Below are 23,930 nucleotides of genomic sequence, written 5' to 3' on the forward strand. Positions count from 1 at the left end.
TCTTGGGAACTAAAGTCCTTCGACACTCATCACAAACTTTGGCAAATTTGACGACATCCATAAAAAGGGTTGGCCATCATAATCCTGCTTGAAGCACCTTGCGGTGGTTTCTATTGGGAATTGGCCTCCTGCTATTCCTAAATGAGCTTGTTCAAGCACATCCACGAACTCGTTTTCTTTGACACACCTACAAAAAATATCATATTTTCCTATCTTGTACAATTGGCTTGCTATAAGCTGATAGGGAGCTGCATCCTTTAGAAGCTCGCTGGCTCGATCTTTGCTCAACGTCTTGTCTTGTGTAAATCGACTAGCCAAGAAATGGCTAGGTCCAGTTGGAATAAAGGGGCATCTAGAAGACTCCCGTGGGTGGCTCACCATTAGGTACTCAAGATAAATGGTTGGCTAGCACATGTTTGGAACCCTTGCATACGATGACCATGAAGTCAAACTCTAGAAGCAATAGCATCCACTCGGTAATGCGACATGTTATGCAAGGTTTCTTTATAAGGTAGAGGAGGCCCTGATGATCGACAATAAAAACAAAATGATTTGCCAAAAGGTAATGGCAAAATTTCCATACAACATAGAGCACTCCTAATCCTTCTCTTTCCATGATCGTGTAATTGACCCCTGAGGCGGTCTACTAAAGTATATGTAAGATAGCATGGGTTCTTCAATAGATGTAGTGGCTATGTCGGTCATCTCCTTAGTGTTGAGGTTGGGCTCAATGGGGTCTTCAAAAGTGAGGATTGGGATCTTCCAGTGGGTCACTCCATAAATGTGCTTATCTCGTGAGTTCAACATAAGGATATATTTAATTTCAGTTTTTCTCACATTTTCACTTACAGAAGGGTGCCATAAAAGGATTTTGGAAAAAAAATTACATATCGAAAAGGAAAAGGGCACATTTTCTTAATGAGATAATTCATAGATAAGGGGTTTTATAAATAGGTCTTGAACGCACGTGATACATAGAGTTTATACATAGTAAACCCCTTGAGCATAATCATGTTTCACTTAGAGGCAAGACCTAGGTGAAAACGAGAGGGTCGTGACACTGCCACCCCCTTCACCCCATTCGGCCATAGGTGCACAAGACCCCTTATGCCCACCACCTATTTTCACTCAATTCTAGCAGGCCCCGGTGCCGCCCGCAATGCCTGTGCCTGCTCGGGGCTCTAACACCATGGATGGGTCAGCAGCTCCGTTATACCCCCGAGAGGCTCCTAGACCACCATTACCACCACAACCTGCCTACAACCCACCTAGTTTTTGAGAGGAGTCGATTTGCATCATCATTTGGAGCAACTTACTCGACTGCTTTCACTCCACTACATCCTCCACCTCAAGGTCTTGTAGAGGAAATTGGACTTCCTATGCAATCGATACCACTAGGTTCTCCAGACCCTACGAACCACATCCGCGACCACCCGTGCAGACACCGTCGCACTATCCCAATGCAGGGGCACCAACCCCTCCAATCCACCCACCAATATTCCGACCATGAGACCCAGGTCCTACAGTAGCCCTCGATCTATTTACTGGCTATGGTATTGTGCCAACCTACAGAGGGTCCCAGTGGATACATGGCAGCTCCACCGAACTATTAATAACCCACCACCACTAAACACTACTATACCGTGGCTCTTTTTTGACCTTTACGCACGTTGACATTTTGCATGTGCGGGCACGCTTGCAAGTGTCGATACTGGCTGCGGCACTTCAAAAAGTCAGTATATACCGACTCTAATAAATGGTTGGTATACATTGACTACTTAGCAAAGTTGGTATATACCAACTCTGTGAAAGTTTCATATACCGACCTTTAACAGAGTGTTTTGCAATGACACAAAATTTTTTTTGCCATTGAATGATTGATCATTTAAAAGCTATATAAAAAAAAGAGTATCTAGATCAAGTTGAGATCAAAATGCTCATATACTCATGTCAAACTTAATGTACAAATGTTCATTGAGCCATTTAAAAAGTGATAGGGACAAGAATAAGAAACCTTTTCAATGGAAAAGAAATCAATCAAGTGCATTTATATCAATGGCTCCATCTTGAGCCAAGTCTTGTGCGTCATTGCTTGGTGGATGCATATTTTGGTATTAACTTGGTACATGTAATTGGTATTAACTTGTGTTTTACCCATCGGGACTGTAGACCATGTCTACTTTGCCTTGAGAGAGGTCCTCCCATTCGAGGGCATCACATGAGACTGAGCCACTTATAGCCAGGATGAGAGCCCAGAGGACATAGAGACTTATCGCGCTCTCATCGAGTCTCGAGCATCATCCTATCGCCCCTTTCCTCTAGGAGGGGCATCAGCTCTCCCCTCTAGAGGGGCATCTGGGTTCACCACTACGCAGGCATCACCTACTTACTCTTTGCTGAGGGATCGACACAGGCATATCCAAAAGGGTGGGAAGGGATCCTGTTGTGGTTTGGGTGCAACAACAGATGTGGATGAGTCCACCCAAGTTTCCCCTTACCCTTCACCTAGGGAACGACAATGCCCTTCTAAGAAGAGTGGGAAGGGCTCTAGATCCTGATGTGGTGGTGGAGATGTAGATGAGTCCACACATGTCCGGATCCCTTCCAGGAAGAGTGGGAAGGGCTCTCGATCTTGCTATGGTGATGGAGATGTAGATGAGTCCCTTCCCACCTACAATGAGACACAACTCAGCACGTATCCCTTAGCATCGCCTATCACTCCCGCACACACCATCACCGTTGCTTCCACCCCTCACTCCACCCCTCGCTCCACCCCATCAACTACTCCCACCACTAGCCTTATGGAGGGAGACCTTCCCTAGCCCAAGGACCTTTACTATGAGGTCCCTGTGGGTCGAGAGATTGTCGAAAATAAGAAGGGGATGAAATTTATTACCGCCATGAGGCGGTTAATGAGTCACCATTTCAAAAAGGGCATACTCCTTGATTGGCGGCATGAGGACAATAAAAAGAAAGAAGAAGTCTTGCAGGAGTTAAAAAGAAAATTCTCTAACCCCCCCGAGTACGAGTTTGATGACCACTACATGCTCAAGCGCATGGGTGATCTAATGAAGCATCGCAGGTCCGAGATGCAAGACATGTTCAAGGCGAATAAGAGCAAGCCCAGTTGGGTGGATGTCAGTGACTGGAAGACTGCAAAGAGGGAGTTGAGGCAGACGCCCGACAAGTTTAATGCTCAGAGGAGAGCTGTGAGGAGACGACTGGACATCGTGGGCACTTCGCACCTCGACAGCGATGAATCATCCGAGCACGAGGCATTGGTGGTAAGTTTCTTTCTCATTTAATTTATTGTTTTGATGTATAATTACCTATTGTAGTCACTTCATCTAATTCTCATATTTTGGGTTTGCAGGCATCTGTGATTGGTTGACCTCCCATGAATGCAGAGTACCAATGCTCATTCAGGATAGGAGCGAAGGCATGGTTCAAGGAGATGGAGGGGTAGGGAGTGACAGTCGATTGAGCTATGGTGGCTGAACGTGGGGTAAGTCTACTCCGATTTGTAATATCACTTTTTAGATTCTTTTCACCTTTAAGTTGTAATCTTTATTCAATTTGAAATCATTTCACTCTTAGGGTGTAATACCAAACGTCCCAGCAGTAGAGGCGAGCGATGACAAGGAGGAAGATCGTGAGGAAGAGGGATCAGGCGGAGGTCCCGAGGGCCAAGGATCAGGCACACGTGGAGAGGGCGAGGGCAAGGACGAAGGATCATGCACACATAGAGAGGGTGAGGACGAGGACGACGAGGACACTGAGGACAAAGAGGACGAAGAAGAGTAGTAGTAGATAGCATATGATTTTGTCTAGCAGCTCATATGAGCATTTTTGTATGAATATGACCCTTTTCCAAAGGGCAATTTTGTAATGAATATAGTTTCAGGCTTTTATCTCCAAGTTTGGTTGTAAACAATGCTTTGTATTAATTTAAAAAATAGTAGTGGGACAAAATGGGGCCATAAAAAGCACTATTCTGCCGCACTACATTTTTTTTTTTGTGTTCTGTTAAAGGTTGGTATATACCGACATTTTATTTAATACATAGTCGGTATATATCAATTTTTCTACAGTCGGTATACACCGACACTCTTTTTTTGACACTTTTTTCGACTAATTACCGACTTTTAACCCTTTTTAATAAAAATTTTTTAATGTCTTTTATGTTGGCATTTGTGTCAAAAATCGGCCGATACCTTGTAGTGAAACCCTCCAGCTCCTGTACCCAACCATGACCCCACAGAAGCTCTCAGACGAGCCTTAGAAGCTTCAGGAAGAGGTGCAAAAGATTTAGGAAGGGGAGCAGGGTAGATGCTCCTCCCATGAGGAGAGAGGCCTCCACGTATAAGATCCAGACACACAACATTTCAAAGATAGTGCGCAAGTTCTCTGGCAAGACAGACCCAATCCACCAATACATGGAACAATTTGAGCAAGTTTGCAATACTTTCAGAGAGGTTGATGACCTCATCAAGGTTAGTGCATTTGGACTCATGATGGAATCCAAGGCAAGTCGGTGGTACTACCTATAGAGACAATCACCTTCGCCAGTTTGCAAAAGGCATTCATCTTAGGCTTCGCACCCAGTGGCCACAAGTGGAACCCAATCACCTAGATTTGTAACGTCAATCAGAAGCTAGATGAAAGCATGCAGGAATTTATTGCCAAACTCCAACACTTGAACTCCCACTGCAAAAAGCATGAAAGGTTGAGCACCACTTAGTTGTTGCTCAGGTTCCTCCTTGGCGTCAGGAGTGCAAAGCTGCATGAAAGGAGGAATGTGAGCGTAGCACCCCCTTCAGAACCCACCATGCCAACAACTAGCCCCATAACTACAAGGACTGTCTGAACACACCACAGCCCTAGCTCCCCCAGTGGTTATGAGCCTCAACACTAGATGGCCTTTGAACTTGGAAAGGGCCCTATAAGAAATGGATTAACAAACTCGATTAAGGACTAATAAGGGGTCTAACATGGTATTGTAGGCCTCTTACATGGTTTTGCGAGAATTGAAGGTGGGAGGAGACAGGGGATTTCCAGGAATATTACAATATGTATAAATTGACTTGATATAGTGACATGAATGGTAAGGATGGCGTGGTGGTTAAGAAATATTCTTGTAGATGTAAAGGTTCACGGTTCAATTCTTGACAGGTGATGTTCTTTTTGGAAGAAGACATTGACTTGGAGCCCTCCAAAACATGTGTTCGACTATGTGGCTCTGTCTGCAGATCTAGGTGGCTACTTTGGGTTTTCTTTTTGTCTTTCGGTTGTCTTTTTGTCCTCCTCCTCAAAAATGCATGGCTGCTCCTTCTTGTGCATGAATTTTTGGGTGATCTTTTGTCCTCCTCTTCATAAATGCATGCTTCTCCTTGCTGCTCCTCATAAAGGATTCCCTTTACACTTGGCAAGCATAGAGAGGTTCTTCTTGATTTTTCATTTCAAATAAACACAATCTCACGTTTTCTTCAATTCAAAACCACTCAATCCCTCTCTAAACTAGGGATTTAGAATCTAGCTACCTAGGCTATGATACCAATTGTTGGAAATTGGATGAGGCATGGTGGAAGCAAGGAAGCAATATCACGTGATGGAGACAATGACACAACCGAATCAATCTTATTCATGAGAGTGATGTCCATTATATAGTTACTTGATACATCCACTGATGACATCATATGTGAGCTCACTGATAGAAAGCCAAGCTTCCAGATTCTCTCAATTACACACACCAACAAGATCCTAGAATAACTCAATTTGTTGGTCACTAACCTCCAACTTATCACACCTAACTTGATCACACCTACCACCTGCACACCTGGTGGTCGCATACATGCACCCATAGGCACACACACAAGCACACACTTAGGCACACTCTTCATATGACCCTTGGCATCACCCCATTACATCAATTTGTCCCAACAGTGAGGGTCTTCCAGGAGATTTTTTTGGTCTACATAAATGCAAATCATCATCCCCCATACCACTTCATATGATTTGACTCCACATATTTGTGCATATTTATATATGAACTAGTTGATGGTCTCTCATTCATGTGTAAACTATAGATGTTAGAGCTTACTATTGTAGTGCAATTCGGAGCTGATCATGAATCATTATGCAACATTATGCAAATGTCCTTATGTCGATGACTCAACATGCTGATCAGTGCTACTTAGCCTTGCACAGGTAGTTGTTGCATGGTTCCTCTTACTCGTGGGATGCTTTTTCCCATCTCCACTAGGAAACATGGAAACCGTATGACCGTTGTGGGCATCTTCTACACTGTGTTTCAAATTTCATGCATAACCGAGCATTGTTATGATCTCCGACAAAGGCTTCTCATCAAAACCAAATAACTTAAAGTGGTATCTTTCTGAACACTTGGTGATCAAGCTCCCAATTCTTTGGCAATTGAACTTCCTTCTATCAATTATATTCTACCATAAACGTGGTAATAGATAGAATTGATAACTATATTCTATCAATTATAATAGATAGAATAGTTTGGAATTGAGTTCCTACAACCAATGATATCCATCTACCACGTGGTGGGCACTTTTGAAGCTTCCCACAAAATTCCAATGGGCACTCTCTCTCCCTGCTCCACATGGCAACCACCCCATCTCTCCATAATAGATAGAATAGATGTATGACCTCAGGCATGTAGTTTTACATCATGTTACCACCATAAAATTAATCTTGACTTGCTCAACCTAAGTGAAGAGATGGTGTGACCTTGCATACTTAAAAGTTATAGCAGTAATGCAAGCCCCACCTCCGGGCATGTATGCGGTTCCATGGACAAATACATTGGCGTTGAAAGCATTTGCAGTTCTTGGCTCATATGGATATACCACTTAATGAAGTGGCACATGTGGATGCTAAATCATTTAAATGGAGCACATAGTATGACCAGGCATACGGCCGGTTGAAGGTACATTTGTCCAAAGCACCGCTGTTGTTACCCCTTGACTGGCAGAAGGTGTTCCATGTGTTTGTGGATGCTAATTCTGCTAAAAAGATTTATTCAGTGATTGAGAGAGAATGTATGGGTATGATATATTCAATGAAACAATTTCAGCATTAAATCTTATAGGACACCCGTTTATATTTCATGTGGACCATTTTGCATTGTTGTATTTGGTAAGCAACAAAATCTAGCAGGATGATTAGCACGATGGGTGTTATTACTTTAGGAATTTGATTTTGAAGTGGTGCATCATCTGAGGTTCGAGCATGCAATGGTTGATCATTGATCTATTTATCCTATTACGGACAAACCAAGGGGTGGCCATGTGGCAAAGGGAGAGCAAGGATGGGAGAAATAGTGGCAGGAGGGAGAACCAACATACTTGAGAACTGAAATGATAGCCATGTGTTGTTCCATTATTGAAACGTCAAGTGTCGGGCTCACTGGAATCACCAGCAAACTTGATGCAAAAACATGCTGCAAACACCTGTTGCATCGGGAAACGTCATTTTCAGACTTGCAATCGCTCCACAAATTGCTGTCAAAACGTAGGAATTCTGGCTAGTGGCTTTCCCAGGTTGCCCGGCCCCCTTGATGGCATGGGAAAGGCTGCCAGTCAGGTGGAAGGCTCCCACCGGCTCCGGTCGCCTTCCACCCTCCCGAAGGCCTTTCCCTACCACCAAAGAGGCCAATGGAATTTGTTTCCTCTTCTGTGGCCATTGATTCACTTTTCAATGTTGATTGGTTTCAAGAGTTGCATATTTCATTACTAGAGCCACCACTTGATATACAGATACATGCTTTTCCATAGGTGATGGAGTGGGTGATACTGGGAGCCGCCCAAAAATATGGCAGTGAGGGAACCCACAAAATAGATGATTTTGCATTGTTTTAAATATTGTTGTGATTCTATGAGGCGAATGGGAGCGACCAGATTATCCTATGATGCAAGATATGTGCGTGGCATATGCAGATGCTGATCATGAATCTCGACCACAAAATTGTAATCTGGTTTTTTCCTAATCTGGAGGTTGATTGTTGTTGGTTGCTAGCAATCTTTCCCGTGCTGATTTTGGATCAATAGATCAAAGGCAACGGAAATGGGAATCATAGAATTATGCGACGTAACACATGCAAGTTTCTACAATGTCAAGGCCTAGGCTGGGGTGGACACTGGCAGAATCCACCTACTGCAGTCGCTTTCATCGGTTGAAGAGTAGGTTTGAGTCACTTTCACCCATGAATGATTTTGGCTAGCAATTCCTTGCATGGAGCTTCGTTTGCTGGTCACTATCAATCTTAGGAATTAACTCGACTAACAATTCCCTCCATGGAGGTTCCTTCACGGGTAAGTGTCAACCTCACCTGTAGCCTTGATGCTCGAAAAAGGCCCACTAGTCGGCCAGAGGCTCCCGGCTCACCTTGTCACCTCTGGCCTTTTGAGGGCCTTTCCCTCATATCTTGAGTTTATTGTGAAGATCATTACAAGGCTTCCTCTGCGATTATTTAAGCAGAGACTATTAATCTCCAAAAACACTATGCTTCCATTTTTCAAGATGATTACGTGAGGATGATCAAATGACAATTTCAACAACAATCAGTTGTATCATGATCTTGAATTGGACAAGTCCTAACAACCTCACTTGGAACTTCACAAAACCAAAAACTTTTGAAATATCATAGGCATGAGATAAAATTCAATTAGTCTGGCATGTTGCTACTTTAGCAATTATGAATCTCGTATCAACCAAATCCATCCAGAAAAAGAGAGAAAAGTCTAACCCGCACGTTGTTGCTCTAGCAATTATGAATCCCCTATCAACCAAATCCATCCAAAAAAAGAGAGAAAAGTGATTACCAATCCATCTCCATCCTAGAGGTTGAGGCTATTTTGGCAATGAGCTCCAAGTTTCTTGAGAAATCATGCGTGCTTGAGTTCCTCTTGCATAGTTATATCCCCACCCCTTCATCTCATCCTACCACCTCCTCATTTTCTCACATCTACCAAGCTCCCCGCTCCACTCTCCATAGGCATTGCTATCTCTACCTTCTTCTTTGCCCTCATGGCTAATTCCCTTGACCCAATAATCCCTCATCGAGTAATCTATAACTTTGGTTCACCAAAACTGATTCAATGGCTTCAGACTCTTCTGGGAATTGTAGAATTCTAATCAGGATATGGCTAGTCTCCATCTCTTCTTCTCCAAATGGTATGTTGTATAAAAACCTTGAGCACAAAAAAACTTGTAATTGCTCTACATTGATTTTTGTCACAAGATCAGAGCATCAAGACATCTACTGAGGGATATCAATGGAAGGTTTACACCAAAGACACAAAATTTACATCAAAAGGGGTACGAGGATGAACCATTACATCTTGTCATAACTATAATATTATTGACTGGTGCACAAACTCACCCTCATCCCCATAAGCAGTGCCATCAACAATGTCTAGGTTGTACCTACTGCCTTGTTTAATTTACAATCTCATATGTGTTCATCCTCCCATGCTACCCATTCAGCATGACATTTGGCATAACCCTCATCCTCCTCATGTTCATTAACAATGTGTTGCTGAGCATGACGCAATCCACAATCACAGCATCCTTCCTTGTCTTCATTAGTTTCTCACACTAAATTGCTCACATTGGGAGGAGGTAATTTTGCTCATTCAGCAATTGCACAAAATATGTGACGTTTGATAGATCCATGCGAAAGATGCAAATGAACTAAATATGGCTATAGTCCACTAAATAGTGCTCCGATGTGGAAGACCCCCCTAAGTAGATAAATTCAAACTAGCAGCTACTAATGGGATGCTAAATTGTTGGCCAGCAAGAAACTACTGTTGTAAAAGCATGTCCTCTCCTCCCATGTGGCCAGTTCAACATGACACTTGGCCTAATGCTTCTCCTCCTCACATCCATTTAGAATGCATTGTTGTTTCAATATGAGCATGAGGCAAACATCAGAATCAATGACTATATGGGAGGATACCTCACTCATACCTCGCAAACCCAGCTATGCAACAAATGTACCCTTGAGCAATATGTCACCATGGTTGTTGAAAATGTCATAAAAGCCATTTCTATATGGCAAAGTGGATCACATGGTAGGATTTGGAGCACATGATTGGACATCACCATTTGTAGGAAAGTAGGATCAACCATATCTAGTAGTGGATTGCAGGGAATTGTGTGAAAGGACAAGGATTTACATTATCCCCCACAATGTAAGGATCATTTGTAAGCCCATTGTTCAGCTCTATAGAATGGAAACACACAACAAAACTCGTAATCACCCTTGGAAGGAAATGATCCTGCCTTTGATCCATCACTACCAATAAGTATCCCCCTTTTTACATGAAAATGGGTCGTTTGGATATTGAAATTCAAGGCCATGCCAATGTTTGGAAATCTAAAGTGATAAGAAATCATTCAGTATTCAACACATAGAATTTTTCATTTAGCACATAACTGCATGTTTGTGGGTGGTAGCAAGCTAAGGGTGTCCACCTTTTGTGCACTCCCCCAACCTTGGGGGGTGGTAAAACATGCTTTTTTGCACACAAAAATTAAAAACTAACCTACTTCCCTATGGATCTAGTCTTTGGAGTCTTTAGACACAACATCACACATGCTATTGTGCACACAATGGTATGGTCTGATCGAAAATTTGATGCACATATAAAAAGTTCCTTTGTGTCACACGTCATGGTCACAGGGCAGTCACACCTTTTTCACAAACAGATAGTATCATATTAAATGCACAATTTCTCACTCATTTTAAAGCAAATAATATTGAAACTTTGTAGGAGGTATCCTTACATTATGTTGGAACTTAACTTGATTTATTGGTAATTATTTGAATGTCTTATGTAATTAAAATTAATTATTTTCAATAAATAAAGTCCTAAAAGATGCACATTTTAGTAGCACACCACATTTTTTTTGTATTTGGAAACATTAATCGAATCCAAATTGGTGGAAGGCTAGTAGACACATAGGGGTGTGTGGTTCAATCATCAAATCCCAAATCCAATGGTTAGATTTAGAGAATTTGAAGATTAAATTTTACTTTTACTTGTTAGAGGAGTACCAAAGAATATAAGAAATAAATGTATTAATTTGTGCACATGACCAAACATGCCCAAAATCACATTAGTCTTAGTCCTCCACGTGATTATAGATTGAATAGGAAAAGGTGCATTTTATTAATGAAAAATTCACAAATAAAGGGTTTTACAAATAGGCCTTGAACACATGTGATACATAGTTTTTATACACAGTGAACCCCTCGAGATTGGTTTTTAACTACACCTATAAATGCTCCCATACATGAGGAGCAGAGTCCAATTTCCAAGCTTGAAACATGTAGGCTTGGCAAGCAATGGCCTAAATATCAATGCTGTATATGATTTTGCCTAATGCTCATATACGCAAATTAATCAAGTTTATGAAAATGAGAACATATAAAATAACGTTTTGAGTTGAGGAGAATGAGACAATACATAAAATAGCTTTGGAAAATACAGAAGAATTTAAAATGATACACTGAGGACCTAGGGTTCAATCTCATCCTCAGTGAGATCTACCCTTGCCAAACTATCTACTTCAATATCCCCATTTAGAATGTCTAGATCTACAAATAGATTCATCCCACTTAAAGCGTTGCTCTGCTCATGAAAATTAGCATCACCAATGGCAAGATCGTCCTCATGGATAGTGACACAATCATTTGTATCTCTTGCCGCATCATCAACCTCTTCACTCGTATCAGCATCATCCTCACCTCGATTGCCATGATCATCCTCCACATGCTCCATATTAGTAAATGTACTATACATTGCTTTGGAACATGGCATAATAGGGATGACGTACCACCATCTACTATTGCCCGCCATTTGTTGAAAGACAACCTATTCAATTAAAATTACAAAGATTTCAATTTCCTTGCTTTGAAAGTATCATAGATAAGTCAACATTTTTATATATGTGAAGAGTACCTGCTCACATTGCTGTGGTAGAACTAGAGTGTCCTTCCTACTTTGCCAAAACTTTGTGGAGTCAATAATTACAAAGCCACTTACATGGCGTTTGATAGTTTCCACTACGTCCTTAAACCACCTGACATAAAAAACATATACAAAGAAGTTCTAAAAGTCAAGCTTGATAATATCTTGGATTATGCCACAATAATCATCCATGGCTCCATTGACTCCCTCAAAGCTAGCAATGATGTCGCAATCTTGCGTGTTTCTCTTATCATCAATCCATTGGGTTTGAAAGTGCTTGCCCTCACACCATATAGCATTGAACATAGTACACTACACAAAGACAAAAGCAATTGAATAAGCAATCTAAATCATTCAATGCCTTTATTAGCTTATGCAAAATATTAAACATACCAACCTTTGACAAGCATCCTCGAGCATACTCCCATTCGATATTTTCAATATGCATGCCCTCGTCTCTCTTTGCTCTCTCCATTTCTTCATGTAGCTAATCGACATCCATATCCTTTGCAAGTGCTCTTAGATGCCGAGGGAATGACACACGAGGTCCACGTTGTTTATGAAAGAGCACCCTTTCTCTTTGTCTGCTTGCCTTTTCATCCTCATATCTTGCCACTCATCTTTTCATCACATCACTATTGAGCCAACAATAGTGGTTAAGGTTATTATGCATCTCACTATCCATCACTTTGCTCTGCCCTTTCCCTTCAGGCACAGTAGAGGTCATCCTTACATCTTCTTCATTTTTCCATAGTCGAGGGAGAGAGCTATCCACTTGGACAAGAAATTTAGAAATATGCACAAGTGACTCCTGTATCAGCGCAACCCTTAGCCATGCTAGCTACCTTCGGGCCTTGCATTTTGCCTCACAAAGCCCTTCAAGGTCTCCATGAAGCACTCAAGGAAGAACATCCATGGTGCATGTATAGTGCCATATATAGTAGTCTCATCCACCAAATGCACTATTAGATGTAGTTGGCTTGTTAGAATAGAATGTGGGAAGGTCTCCTCCACCAAACAAACCACCTCCACTGACATAATGCAAGCATCCTCAAGCATGGCAGGATCTATTTCCTTTGAACTCACATACCTAGAAAGAAAAAAGTGCACCATATTAGCAATATGAATACCTTGCAAACCATGGATATGCCATACATAGAGTATATATGCGTGAAATACCTCACAAGCTCACCCAATTTGTAAATACAATCCTTCACGCCCTTTGATGCACAATGAGAAACGCTAGTAGGCAGTATGAACTGAACACATGAGAGATTGTTTATTAGTTGCTTCTAGAATACAAATTTGGAAGGCAAAAGAGATTATGCCAACTCATACTTGGATCATCTTGTGCCAATCATGAGATTTCAAGCCATATAATTGCTCTACACCTTTTTTCTTGTTCTTTGTGAAGGAACCCTTCAAACACCTCAGGCATCCAGTGGGAGTACGAAATGTAGTAATCACCCGCTTTACTTCCACCTTCTCTTTCTTCATTAACATCCATTGGTGCATGGGGTAAAACGATACGTCCATTTGGTCTCTCTTGTGGCCAACCTTCAGGCATCCTCCCATTATGCTGTAGATCCTCCCTTATGCCCATGGAATCTCGTGTCCCAATCATGTGATCCCAAGTGCTATATGCCACATTCTTAAAGATATGCATTGCATCAAGCAAGTGATTAATCTTGAGGTGGGGCCAATATGGTAGCCGATTATGTGATCCCAAGTGCTATATGCCACATTCTTAAAGGTATGCATTGCATCAAGCAAGTGATTAATCTTGAGGTGGGGCCAATATGGTAGCCGATATAAGATGAAGTATCTAAACAAAAGATGATGTTAGCATGTAATCTTTATTGCCACACAATACAACATACAACAATTGCGAACTCTTACCGGCTCATGCCACGTAGAGGCAAATCCTTGCAGCTTTCACAAATTTGCTTCCAATCTCCTACATTCAGTGACTATGGAGATTTTTCATTCCAAGGGGAGACATAGCTAGGATGATCAACTAGGAGAAATCGATGGTGATTCTCGTAGATGCACTTCTTCAAGAGATTTGCCCGTGAAGCAAGTAGTGAAGGACCACAAACAAGACATGCACCGTAACCCGATGTAGAAAGACCTACACAAGCATGTTGCATGTGTAAGGAAGCTGGATTGCCAATGCCATGTGAATTCATAATGAAAGGATACATTCTTACATGAGCACTCGCCATAGCTTGGGAAGTCATGCATCATCCACATCAACATTTCCCTCAAGAAAAAGTCTCTTGACGATGGAGGCCTAGTCACATCATGCACCTTGATACCTCTACAAAGTTCCTCTAGCTCTTCAATCAAAGGCTCCAAATAAACATCAATATTTTTCACTTTATGTCTCCCTAGAATTAGAAGGGATAACATCATATGTCCCTTCTTAATCACCATAGATGGTGGGAGATTATAATTCACCAATACCACTGGCCATACACTGTAGGAGGTGCTCTTGAGACCAAATGGGTTCACACCATCCGTACCCAATCCAAGTCTCAAGTTCCTAGGTTCTTCCTTGAAGCTTGGCCATGTGTCATCAATATGCCTCTAGGCTGGAGTGTCCATGGCTATGATCCACTTGCAATCTGTTGATCGATGGGAGGAATGCCATGACATGATCTCGGCAATGGATTTGCACTTGAACATATGTTGGATGCGAGGGACTATGGGAAAATGTCGCAAAACCTTACGAGGTACATACAAAGATTTGAGGTCCACTGTATACCTTGGCTTGCCACAAATAGGACACTCACGAGCCTCCTTATGTGCTTCACAAAACAACATGCAATCATTGACACATGCATGTATGCATTTGTAATCCAACTCTCCAAGAGATGTCACATACTACCTCGCCATATCTCTCGTGGTAGGTAATCTGTTCTCTTTTGGAAGCATGTTACACTATAGCCTCCAGCAAGTAAAGACCATAACTGAGAAAAAGTACTCATCTTGATCATATCCATATATTTAGCATAACTCAACATGTTTGAGAGAAAGAAAGCTTACTTGAGTAATGCATTCAAATTTGCATTGCTCCATTTATAAATTGTTTGCAAGTTTAGTAACTCAAGGGAGGCACGGGGCATAGAGAAAGTGCACCCCTCAAATACTAATGTCGATGCTGCATTGAAAAGATGGTCCTTTTCTAAACTATCATCACTCCCTTTGGGATCCTAGCGAAAGAGATCACGAACCATATCATCAAATACCTCCTCCTCCATGGCCTCATGATGTAATGGTGGAGGGCTACTATCACCATCACAAAACTCATCCATAATTGTCTCCCTTGAAGATCCAACCTGATTTTGCTACCACTTTGCCTCCGCATGACAAGCATAGGGCAACATCTGCACGTGTGGCATTTGATCCTATGTGAAAAAAAAAGGACCATTTAGAACTTGAACATGCCACATCCAACATCAAAAATGGTTCCCAACTTTCACCAATACCACTTATGGGGTTAACGGCTTGATCCATTTTTCGTATTTCTCGACGTGATTGATTGTAATTCTACGCGAATGCCACATGCACTTTCGGCATCGATCATAGGGACATCTTGTTTTGCAATCCAACCATGCTTGTAGTTTATGGATACGAAGGGATTCGTCATCACTGGATGACTCCTCACTTGTGTTCCTTGTTGAGGATGAAGACATCTTGAAAACATTTGCAAACCACAGATACATGAGGGCCACAAACCAAAACTAGTGTTTTATCCTCTGTTCACGTGGCTATATGGGTGGTTTTTATACAGTCCAGACGCGGCTATATGTCTGGCAAATAACCAATCAGCCGCTCCTTTAATTGCACTTTTACATGCGGAAACTTTTTTAAAACCCTCTTGAAACCTGCATTTTGCCACTTGCTCTTTTGCTTTTTCAGTCCCCCGCCTCTTGTTTCCAAGCCTTTTTCCCACAACGAACGTGTCAGACCTTGCAAGCACCCACATCAAGCACCCAACAAAGAGCTCCCACTCCCCATCTTTCCATACCTTTATCTCTCTTGGTGAGTACAATATGGTTGTCCTCTTGCTTTGTCCTCTTCCTTTGTCTTCTTGTGGTGTGGTCCTTGCTCCTTGCCTTCAAGTCTTGTCCTTTTGTAAGAATAAACACGAACAAGAATGTAGGAAAAGCTGGAGATGATGTGCCTTTTATAGTTGGAATGTGAGCGTCTGACCCTTTTGGTCGAGCGTGTGTTCACAAAAACGCGATTATTGGCCCCCGATTATGCACCGGGAAAACAAACAGGGTTGCTAGGGATATTGTCGTACATGCTGATCTGCATATTCAACTATTTTACTTGATTTTATTTACATGATTGTTTGAGTGGGTGTATGGGTGAGTGTGAAAGTATGTGTGGGTGCTTGTGTAAGTGTGCAACATTGTAGTAAGAGATATTGTTGTGTGCGTGTGTGTCTGTGTGAACAAGTAAGAGAAAGAGAGAGAAAGAAAGAAAGAAATCAAGTTTATTAAAGTCTTCGGGTGCTTGTTGATGGTTCCAAGGAGCCAATGCATATGCTTATGGCATGTCCTTGCATTGTGTAGGCAATGGATTGCAATTTGGTTGTCTTTGCAGTGGTAGTGGGAGCCTTGCTTTCCCTCGTAGTCCTCTCATGATTGGGGTTGAGGCTTTTGTGTGCCTTTACCACTGATGAGCCCCTCTCCCCCATGTACCCTAAACACTATGCCATGCACGGGGAGGGTGCTCCGAGAGCTGGACTGCGACCTCATGTATAAAATGTAGATCTTGTAATATGTGTATAGTGGGGCCTAAAGTCTGCATGAGGTACCTTATTTTGTATTAATATTTATCGGCTTCAGATCCCCTAAATACCGGCTTGTAATCGTCCTTTTCCCTCATGCAATTTTGAGGCAAATATGTATTCACGTATGGTTGGAACATGCTACCATTACCTTGTAAATGGAAAAGAAGTCTTTTTGAAATAATATATACAAATGATGTCTATCTATCTCTTTTGGATCATGGATTTGGGATCTCTTTTGTTTATATAATGGTGCATGGCTCCTTGGATATGTGGATTATAATGTACCTTTTTCTAACCCTAAAGTGGGTTGTTGTTTTTCATGTTGTGTGTTTTGTAGGCTCTACCCACCCCTACTTGTAATCCAAGTAAGCCATACCCTCTCCCCCTTAATTCCTATTGTCTTTTACATTTCATTCCATCTCGTCATGTCTTGAGCATGGCAAGTGATGTACGTAGGAGTAGCTTAATTTAGATTTCCCTCTTCCTCTGTTTACCCTATTTCCCTCTACATGTGGGTAAGAGAGTAATAGAGGGAGAAAGGAATAGAGGAAGGAAAAGAGGGAGAGAGGGGAAGAGATGGTAAGATATGGAACAAGGGGAGGGAGATGAGGGAATATGGCCTCATCTTCCTCCCCTTCTTCCATCTCTTACCCTCTCTTCTCCTCTTTCCCTAATCTCCTTTCTCTATTCCTCTCTATCCCTCTTTCTCTCTTCCTCTATTATTTCTTTCCTCTTCTTCCCTCTTTCCCTATTCTCTTCCTCTATTCTTTCTTTCCCTCATTCGCTCTTTCCCTATTCTCTTTCTCTATTCCCTTTCCTCTTTCCTCTCTACTCTTTCTCTATATCCCCTCATCCCCTCTTTCCCTCTTTCCTCTCTACTCTCTTCTCTTTTCCACCTCCTCTCTTCCTCTATTCCTCTCTATCCCTCTTTCTCTCTTCCTCTATTATTTCTTTCCTCTCTTTCCCTCTTCCCCTATTCTCGTCCTCTATTCTCTCTTTCCCTCTTTCCCTCATTCGCTCTTTCCCTATTCTCTTTCTCTATTCCCTTTCCTCTTTCCTCTCTACTCTTTCTATATATCCCCTTATCCCCTCTTTCCCTCGTTCCCTCTTTCCTCTCTACTCTCTTCTCTTTTCCACCTCCTCTCTTCCTCTATATCCCCTCCTCCTCCATATACATATGCATATGGCATTGTGCATATGCATATGCATATGCCATATTTGTCTCGCTCATTCCCTCTTCTCCTCTTTCCCTTATCCCCTCTTTCCCTATTTGCCTCTCTACTCTCTTCTCTTTTCCACCTCCTCTCTTCCTCTATATCCCCTCCTCCTCCATATACATATGCATATGGCATTGTGCATATGCATATGCCATATGCCATATTCGTGTCCCTCATTCCCTCATTCCCTCTTTCCCTCATTTCCCTCTTTCCCTCTCTTCTCTTTTCCACCTCCTCTCTTCCTCTCTATCCCCTCCTTCTCTTTCCCTCATGTCCTCTTTCCCTCTTTCCCTCTATTCCTTTCTACTCTATTCTCTTTTCCACATCTACTCTTTCCTTTGTTGCCCTTTCTTTTCTGCTTTTCAATATGGCCCTTGCCCCTAACGGGGACCCCTCAAGGGCCATATTGACAAAGCATGTTGCCCTTGAGGGGTCCCCTTTAGGGGGGGGATCCTCATTTCACGAGCAACCGAGAACAAGCCAAAGTCTAGACCGAGCAGTTGGGAAACGAAATATGTCTCTTTCATTTGTTTCATGATTACCAATAAAAGATAGAAAATAGACCCATTCATTGTTGTGGAAGTTGGGCAACAAAAGATGTCTCCTTCAATTTGTTTCATGATTGCCAATAAAACACAAAAAATAGTCCCATGCATTGATGTGGTGCACTTGCAATGAAACTAAATGACTGAAAATTCATAGTTTAAAAACTACAACTCCAAGTTCATAGTGTAGCATAGGCAAAGAATATGGCAACTACTAGCAAAAACTATTCCACCCAAAAAAACATATTACTACATATAATGTTTATAAAATAAACATAGTAGCCATGTTGATAGTCAAGTTATCCAAACATGACTCCAAAAAGCTTCATTACCCAAAAACTCACCACCTCTTCCAATGAAAGGTTTGTTCCTTTTGCAATAGGCCACACATCTAGAACTAGCCCAAGAGGTGAAATCACCACTTGGTGCCCACATTCCTACAATGTGTGTTGTCAGATGCATAAAACCATATATAACCCTCATGCACGCCACTTGTTGCAGGTGCATATCCATGGTAGGAGTGACGTCCCCAAAATCAAGGTGGTGTATTTTTAAGACAAGCAATTGTTGGAATAATGAGTGCACCACATTGTTACTTTGTTTCTACCAACAAACCAAAACATGCTCCATATGATCATCAGTTGGATAATACTTTTCAGACCAAGTTTCAGACTAGATGGTAGGGTCCTTTTATGGTTGTTCGGAAGTTTGCTAATGGCACATACCGGTTAGCAGACTTGGATGGCAAAGTACACAGATTGAGAGTGAATGGGTTTTGTTTGAAGAAGTATACGGCTCGGCTTATGACTGTGGTACAAGATGCAGTAGAAGACCGAGTGGAGGAAGCATCTATGGAGGTGCATGAAGAAATTTATGAACTTGCAGCATTTTTGTCTTGGGCTGCTGGACATGAATGTCCTAGCAGTTTGGGGGAGGGGAAAATATGATGGGCTCATTATGAAAAGGCCTAAAGTTTTTGTACATGATGTAAATCTTTGGATATATTGCATATATGTCACTTTTAATTTGGGCTTTGTCCTTTGAATGTCCCATAATGTTTTTGTTTTGTGTTCTTTCCTTTAATGTTTCCCAGATGTAAATGTGAAGGGAATGTTTTTCCTAGATTTGAATCAAAATAGACCTCTTGCATCACTACTGTCAATCAATGCCAAGCTAGGTTTAAGCTGTAAATGAGAAGAAAAAATTTGCTTAGATTTGAATCAAAATAGACCTCTTGCATCATCATGGTGAAATCATGGTCAATCCATGCCTAATTAGGCCTTTATAATGATGAGTGAATTTTTGGGGAAAGCAAGCCTCAAACAAGATATATTGAGTTTATACTCCACAAGACAAATGAAAGAGGGCTAGAATACTAAGAGGTGTCATGTTTATCCACCCTACAAATAAAATAATATTGCATCTAAGATTTTTCCTATATTACCACTAATGCATGTGCTCATTTTCTAAGCGTTCAATTATATGTCTAGTATTTGCACACTTAAGTGGATTTGATGGGATAATACATGTCATTAAAGTAAGTCATGACGTATTCTTGAAAAGTTTCATAAAAGCGCATGTAAGAGTTCTTGTGAACTTGCTCTTTAGTACCATAGTTTGAACTCAAAAGCCACTCTACAGTCATGATGGACATGGTGGTGCCCATATTCATAACTTTGTCAATGCGGTAGCTAAGAACAAATTATCATTAGAAGCACCTACACTAGCCCCCCTCCTCCTCCTCCTTGTGAGTAGCAAGAACTGCTTGCTCTCAATATTAATACTTTTAGCTCACATCTCCTAGCATAGAACATGGATGAATTGCATGCCATAATGTGGAGAATGAGAAAGGAGTGAAAAGCATGAGGGGGGGATGTGGGTCCTAGATATTAAGGGAGATATAAATAACACAAGGGGCATGAACCGACGCGAAGCCAAGCTTGAAAAAACATTCAAAGGTTTCATGCTATGGCATTTGTGCGCAACTAAGAGCTGAAATAGGGCAAGAGAGCGATAATTTGGCAAGAAAATTCAACAGAGGTGCGGCTGGAAATAGGTGATTATGGACAACAATACCTCATATACCGACATTAGCCACTATCCTTGCTTTCTGGGTTTTTATTCCCGACATACTTGTCACATAGGCGAGTGGTTTTCGGAATTCACAACAACACCAATGGACAATACCTTCCAAAGATCATGAGTCAGACAACAAAGATGTTAAACAATGTCCTCTTTCAAGATTCGTGCTTCATATGAATGAAAGACTTTTTTTTCTTGCAAAATTTTTTGCCATTCATAAGCTGCGCCCAGATCTCACCAACTAACTGGCTTGAGAGCTTTTTTCTACGCTGAGAATGGTTTTTGGAGAGAGATGGTTCCTTGAATAGGATAGCTTGCTTAATTCAAAGAACAGCAAAAAAATTTGCCTAGAATAGGCTGCACCGGTGCGGCCTGTTCTGGGCAAATTTTTTGGCCATTCTTTGAAATCCTTAGTTGCCAAAATTTTGGCTATTCTTACAAGCGATGAGGGCTTTGTAGTTCCATGCAAGAAAAAATAACATGTGAGATCTGTTGAGCATGAGGGTGGGTGGATATTAATGTTGCCAACGTCCACATGAAGAGTTTCGAAAAGAGGTTGATCTTGTAGAAATCATATTAGCCCATGATGAACCATACCTGAGACATCATATCCCAGGCACAAATCTAATTCACTTGGACCATCAAGCTCCAACTGTGGTTCTGTATTGTTGTCCTGCTCTAAGTCACGGCCCCTGTTTTTGACCCTGAGCTTCAAATCCTGTCGAAGAATCCCCCTCTTGGTCATCAACACTAGCCAAGCACCCAGATGACTATAGGCACATGTCACTGTCCATCACCTTTATAAAGGACCCTGACTGCTCTTCTGACCAAACACATATCCCTCAATTTCGTCCAGGCCTTGAAAGAAGTGTTCGTCATCTAAATATGAAGCAGCACCATATCCACTGCCGTACCCACAATGATAGCCAAGGCTTCACACCCCTGATATGCCATGCTCTCACTAAGATAGGGTCTACTGGCGTTATCACCACTGTTGAGGATGATGTGGCTTGAGTAGTCACGGTGCCTAAGGTATAAGCTACATCTGTCCCCGTCACAATTCCCCACGACTCTCTTAAGACTACGTGGTTCTGCACCTTCATTTTCCAGAACAGGTCGTCGGTCTCGTCGAGCTTGCCTGTCTCACCAAAATTTGGGATATAGTATCCATTAGCCATGGTAATGAGCTGAAATAGGAAAAGGGTTTTCGAGTATTGTACACCGGTCTGAGCCTAAGCCTCCCACTTGGGTAAAATCCTTCAAGCATCTACCTCAACCTAGGCCTCCCACCTAGTTGCAATCCTTCAGACACCAAAGCTAATTCCTCCGACTAAATGAATCAAGGTCGTCGTTCAACAAGGTCCTTGCCTTCAAGCTCCACTTCCCGATAACTTCGCTTAGGACTCTGATACCATGTTAAAAAATTGAAATCCCACCAAAAGTATCCCACAGTGTGAGACTTATAGATAGCCCAAGAATTACACGACGAAGTGTTTCACAATGGAATCAAGCTTCATCAAGTGTGCGTACTTCGCAGCATTCATGTGTATGTGCAGACTAGCAAATAGACTATGCTCATAGACACATATAGAAGCAACACTTATATTGTCGTAGGTCCACAAAATGGACAAGATACAATATGAGAGAGTGAGGATAGTCTATCTCCCGCTACACCCCTCTTGTGCTGCTGTTAGGGTCCCTCCACCCACTCCATATAGGTGCCTCTTTCCAAGCCATTACCCTACCCACAGCCATCGCCATGGGTCCATATAGCATTCCATACTGCCTGTACTGCTGCTGATGCCATCCGTACATTGCTGATGTCAGCCTGCCATCTATAGATTTGCCACGTGGCATTGCACCATAGTTTCTTCCTGCCCTGCTGCTCTACACAGCCAGGTATGCTCTAAGGTGTGCTACCCACATGGCAGCCTGTTTGCTACCCATGTGGCAGCCCCACAATTCTCTCTTGTTGTCTGAATGGTGCCCACATGCATCCATAACTCTGCCCATGTGGCATTCTCTCAAACCCTAGGTTCACCCCCCCTAATGCTCTCCTCATATGGGGCCTTACAGACGGGGAGGTGGCTTCTATATTTCCAACATCACAGACCACTAGATGATTCCGCGCACGAAGCATGTCCATTGATCATCTCCCTCCATATCAATACTCCTTGGATGCACCTACTCTAGGACTGACACAATAGGAGATTCATTGGGTTATCAGGGATGATCTGTGCCAACTATATATTCAACAGACATGGGTCTATCCAATGTAGCCGCATGCCACTAAGATTTCCTTCTACAAAGATCATTTCCTCTATCTCACTAAGGATGGTTCAGCCAGTAGGAGACTTGCAAATTTATCTATCACGTGCAATAGGGATAGCCATGGGCCAGCTTCGCACATCATCTCACAGATTCCACATTGAGACTCAAGGAGAGCTCGAGGATGCACGATACCACCGCAAGCTGAGATTATGCTTCCTATGTAGCCTATAATAAGGGGAGATCAAGGAACACATGCTCATGAGATGCCCTTGCTACTATGAGATATGCGGGAGATACCATTTCTTTGAGCATGGGTTTTAGGACATGCGACTGGTCATTGACTATCTTGATCAAAGATGTGCCGCTCTATTCGTGCTAGAGGTCGCATGACTCAAACACACTCTTGGGAAGTCATGGCACTCTATGAAAGAGTCTTGGCTTAGTTATAGTGAGGGCAGAGGAGACCATGAGCACTATCGCAGTCAACCAAAGTTGTCCATTATCACCTACCTTGTTTGGCGTCTATGAGCTCGAGACTTTCATTGGGACACTATGGGGCAAGTTGCTCTCCTACCAGCTCCTTGATTCAGATCCTCCTCTACCCAGATGATGTGGTCTTACTCTCATCCTCAGCAAGGGCCTCCAATGACTCTTGGATGCAATTCATACCTTCTACGAGACACGACCTTATTTTCTTTTCAGAAAAAAGGACTTCTATTACGTATGAACAAAACCCGTGAAAGGTCAAGGCAAAAATACATCATACAAGCATGAAAAAAAACCCTATAGGGGGCCAAGAAAAACTCCTCATATCGAACAAGAAATAAGCAATGCCGTCTCAACCTTGGTATGGACTCCGAAAAAGAAGAGGAGCCTCTCCATTCCATAAGGAATATAGCCCTCCTAGAAGAAGCTACTCGTGAGTTAGCCATCAGCATATGAATAGTAGGTCTCAAATGCTTGTGCTATGCCTCCTTATTAATAGGCGGCCTACTCCGATGTA

General features: G+C 42.1%; 1 pseudogene; it reads right to left on the bottom strand.

The window, feature by feature from the left end:
- Positions 1-11,552: 11,552 nt before the first annotated feature.
- LOC147890155 (uncharacterized) lies at positions 11,553-21,834 on the bottom strand (annotated as a pseudogene).
- Between the last annotated feature and the right edge of the window lie 2,096 nt (positions 21,835-23,930).

Source organism: Dipteris shenzhenensis, chromosome 19 (genome assembly GCF_047967505.1).
Source record: "Dipteris shenzhenensis isolate YYH24624 ecotype China chromosome 19, Dip_SZ_1.0, whole genome shotgun sequence".
NCBI classification, from domain to species: Eukaryota; Viridiplantae; Streptophyta; class Polypodiopsida; order Gleicheniales; family Dipteridaceae; genus Dipteris; species Dipteris shenzhenensis.